The 4,957-nt window shown below is 38.8% G+C and overlaps 1 pseudogene; it reads left to right on the forward strand.

The window, feature by feature from the left end:
• The first annotated feature begins 1,518 nt into the window (after window positions 1-1,518).
• Window positions 1,519-3,732, forward strand: LOC139952455 (fibrinogen-like protein A; annotated as a pseudogene).
• The last annotated feature ends 1,225 nt before the right edge of the window (window positions 3,733-4,957 follow it).

Here is a 4,957-nt window from a genome sequence, read left to right on the forward strand (position 1 = left end):
AACATCAAAAAGCCTGCAAATGAATCAGAATTGTAAAGAGTAAATTAATGAAAAATCCATTAAAATCTCGTAAATTGTGGTGCTACTTCTCCAATTTTTTTTTCCATGCTCATCTGTAGGTATTTTCAGCCTCCAGCGAACTCTATGGCGGGACAAAATTTTGTCAACACTTTTTTTGGGAGAACTTGAATATTTACCAATAGAGGGCACACTTTATTGTTTTGTCTTGCAGTTTTGCACGTGTTATTCAAATACCACAGTATATGTACATGTATATCCATAGAGCAAGCCTTGCTCTATGGTATGTATATCCATGTGCATCGGCAGGATAATATAAGCAAAACTAACTAAGACTCGAAACTTAAAGGAACACGTTGCCTTGGATCGGACGAGTTGGTCAAAACAAAAGCGTTTGTAACCGTTTTTTATATAATGCATATGGTTGGAAAGATGTTTTAAAAGTAGAATACAATGATCCACACAAGTTTGCCTCGAAATTGCGTGGTTTTCCTTCTACTGTGCGAACTAAGACGGTCGGCCATTTATGGGAGTCAAAATTTGACCCCCATAAATGGCCGACGTGTTAGTCGACAAGGTAAAGGGAAAACCACGCAATTTCGAGGCATGTTTGTGTGGATCATTATATTCTACTTTTACAACATCTTTCCAGCCATATGCATTTTATAAAAAACGGTTACAAACGCTTTCCAAAGACCAACTCGACCGATCCAAGGCAATGTGTTCCTTTAAATGTCGGGATTACCAGAATATGATGACAAAAATTAATTCCACTGGGGTTAAACTTCTGAAAGTGATCTATAATGCAATGTAAACACCATACAATTATAATTATAGACCCAATGTATCCCTTGATTATAAATAACTACACAAATTACCTTGTACATTCAAGGTTTCCACTTATCAATAGTTGATAAAAAATCAGAGTGTAATCCTTTCATAAAATATAAGATGTTGGTTTTCTTCCAGTAGACTGTGTACGAATTGTGCTTGGAGGGAGATTAAGTCCAAGCTCTGTGACATGGCTGTGTGAACATTTATGATGATGTCCTACATGATCATACTGCGAGTCCAGCGCCAACAGTTAACAAATTCCAATTCTAGTTTAAAAATAAGACAAGTGACAACCAAATAGTTTCATCCCAGACAGTGTATAACTTTCGCTACCTACCTGTAAACAAAGTGTAATGCAATGCATGTATGTATTTCCTCTTGCCCTAGCGGCCTTACACTTTCGTATTATACTGTGTACAGAGAAAGAGTCCTATATTTCCTCATACTTTCTGGGTCAAAAAACCACCTTTGTTGGTGTAGGTTTTGGTCCAATGCTTGAAAACAATATTTTTGTGCGCAACGCAAATAAACCATAGTTTTCACTGTGGACCAAACGTGTTTGTTAGTGCGTCACAGCAAAAGTTCAACCATAGGTCGTCTTGTCTGAACTGAAAGGTACGAAACCGCCTACAAAATAACATTTACTTGTTATCAGTTTGCCCTAAAATGGAACCAGCTTGTATGAAAATGACCCTGTTGGTCTTCCTAGCCGTGTTTGCTATGATAGCAAGATCCCAAACTCAGCATAGCACTGGGCCCTACACAACGAGCGAGACTGGGCGATGTGTGTGCCAGCCACACATCACAGTCAATCCGCCAGTTTGCAGGCAATCCGTTCCCGGCTACAACTGTACGACCGTCCAGGAAATACTTCGTACAGTATCAATAAATCAAGATGAGTTGCAGGTCACATGTGACCATGTCTCAGCAAATCAGGAGACTGTCTCCTCCGAGCTGAACGATACTAAACGTATAGTCGAGGAAATGCAGTACACAGTCTCAGCGGTCTCCATGGAGGTACAGGATTTAAGACGACAGCTAGAAGATCTTCAAGTATCTGTTTCTACCTAAATTCCTTCATGTTAGACGTAAGTTTATTGTTTTAACAGACATTGTAATAAAGGCTATAGACAAGTCAATAACAAAATACTGAACGATTGTTCACGAAGCCGAAGACAACTTTGTTGGTAAGATTTTATTGGACACCGTCTTGACCTTGAAGAAGTAGCTTAAATTTGTCCAAAAGCACGTTGAGACTCGATTATCACTCACTATAAGCATACTCGTAAGTTTTATTTGCACTGGATTGGGGCAAATCGATTATAACAATTTTATGTCCTTACAGTTGGTGAAATAAAAAACTGATTTGTTTGTTTTTGCATGACGTTTACATAATATACAGTTGCCCCTCCAAAGGATTGTTCCGAGATTCTTGCGAGGGGTGAATTGATCAGTGGCGTGTACCTGGTTCAACCTCTAGACTCCGGTGAAGCTTTCCGGGTATACTGTGATATGGAAACAGACGGTGGTGGATGGACGGTAAGTTTACGGATTATAGTTAATGAGATAGTACTCATCTCTAAGAATATATTTTGAAATAAGAAGTTTGATCAAGTCAAAGAAGACCAGACTATTAAAACCTCCACGTTCCTTTGATAGGTTTTCCAGCGGCGTCAGGACGGCAGTGTAGATTTCTATTTGGACTTTGCCAACTACAGCCGGGGCTTTGGGAATCTAGAGGGAGAGTTTTGGCTCGGTAACGACATCTTGCACCGTCTGACTGCCCATGGCGAGTACGAACTCCGCGTAGATCTCGCAGCCTTCAACGGCGATACCGGCTTTGCCGTGTATGACTCGTTCACCATCGCCGATGTGAGCGACAACTACACGCTTACAGTGGGAAGTTACTCGGGAACCGCAGGTAAGATGCTATAAGTGGATGCTTCGTAGTAATACAGGCAATGTTGCAGGGTAATCTGTGTCCATCGCTGTGTCCGATTGTATTTGGTAGGTGTCAATGAAAGACAGAAAAGCAACATCGTGATTCAAACAGCTGAATGAGAATTCACCTCTTTCACAAAAACTATACGTTCCTTCTGCAGAGAGAGTCGTTTCTCACATTGTTCACATCTCTATACATACATTGCTAGTTCAAGTAAGTTTCTAATAATCATTTTCAGTAATAACCAATAGTCTATGGAGTGCCTTTAAAAGTGAATGAGGAATTGTCTATGTTTTTTCAACTCCAGACAGAAAAAAAAGGGGTAGAATTTGGCATCCCTTGCAGCCAAAACTAAATGAAAAGGAGCAATTTCAAACTTGTTTCATTGACTCGTAAAACCACAATTTGGAGGGGAAACTAATAACAAAAAAAGTAATAACTATAAAAGATAGCAATTTTTTAACTATATTATGAAACTGTAACTTAATAAAGAAAGCAAAATGCAGTTTAAAATGAACCTGATTGTGAAACATTTACTTCACTTCTCCCAATATCCCAGTTCCATTAATTGATAAATTTGTTTCTAATCACACCTTATTGGCCTAAGTTATGTTCGAAACAAACTAATGTTTAAAGTTACCTCCTGTCAATATCGCCTTTTACACGTGTGGCTATACTATCTTTCAGGAGACTCGCTATCATACCACAATAACCAGGCCTTTACGACCAAAGACCGAGACAACGATGCCTTGAGTAGTAGAAACTGTGCCGAGGAACGCCACGGAGCCTGGTGGTACAAGGGCTGCAACCACTGCAATTTGAACGGGATATACTTCAATGTGGCCGCTGCGAACTCACAGGGACTTACGTGGTTAATAGGCTTTTTGGCCCCCCGCTCACTCAAAACAACTGAGATGAAAATTAGAAGTAAAGTTTAGTCCTTAATTATAAGGTGGATACCATTATAAAAAAAGTACGCAGTTCGACATCTTCTTATAAATCACCTGATCACTTCATCTTATTAAGTTTCTAGTATTTTTTTGAACATATGTACTTCGAAACCTTAAAATGTAAACATGCATACAACAATTTAATGTGAACCAACTTTTAATGCATGGATAAAAATAATGAGACATGTATATAAAAAACGTGATATCGAGTAGTTGCTCAAAGTAGCTAAGAAGGAATGCCATTTTACACCCGGTACAACCAGTATACTTAGTATGTAAGACTTCCAAGCACAAACGCATCGCTTATAAAACTCTCAAGATACACTTCTAAATAGCCCGTTCTAAATCCGACTCGTATAATGATAGTGGATGCTTTATCTTTATAAGTGTTTTTATAAGCAATGCGGTGGCTCGTGGAATCGAATACAAGATTTTATTTTGTTAATTTTGTTATTGTATTTCTTTATTGTATTTGTTCACATTGCATTGAGATATATTATACGGACATTAAAAAAGACTTAATACGGTTTCATACTAAATTGACGCCTTTTTAGGGGCAGTGGACACTATTGATAATTACTCAAAATAATTATTAGCATAAAACCTTACTTGGTAACCAAACGAGTAATGGGGAGAAGTTGATAGTGTGGCGAAACAGTCGCATAGGGGCGCAATTGTTGACCTAGTTCCTGGGGCCAATTTCATAGAGCTGCTTAAGCAAAAAAATTGCTTAAGCACGAAAATAGATCGCTTATTTTTCACATGTTACTGGCAAAAATGTAGTGCCATATAAATTGCTTGTGACTGGTATTTAGCTGTTGTTTACTTAGCATAACAATTGAGTTAAGTCTTGGCCGGTAATCTGATTTTACTAAGCAAGGATTTTTTTGCCTAAGCAAAATTTTGTGCTTAAGCAGCTCTATGAAATTGGGGGGGGGGGGGTTGGGGGTGGGGGGGTGGGGGTGGGGTGGAGGGAATCGTGAGGGATTCAAAAGCGTCCTTGTGAGAATGTATTTTGAAATGTAAGCGTAGCTGCAAATCTTGAAACGTAAGCCTAGCTTGAAAGCGTAATTTTGATTTTAGCGTAACAAACCTAAATGATGTACTCCATATCCATACAATCCATATAGTATATGGATTGTATGGATATGGAGTAGCTGCGTAGCTTGGAACGTAACCATATATTTTGGAACGTAAGCATATCTTGGAACGT

This window comes from Asterias amurensis, chromosome 2 (genome assembly GCF_032118995.1).
Source record: "Asterias amurensis chromosome 2, ASM3211899v1".
Classification (NCBI taxonomy): Eukaryota; Metazoa; Echinodermata; class Asteroidea; order Forcipulatida; family Asteriidae; genus Asterias; species Asterias amurensis.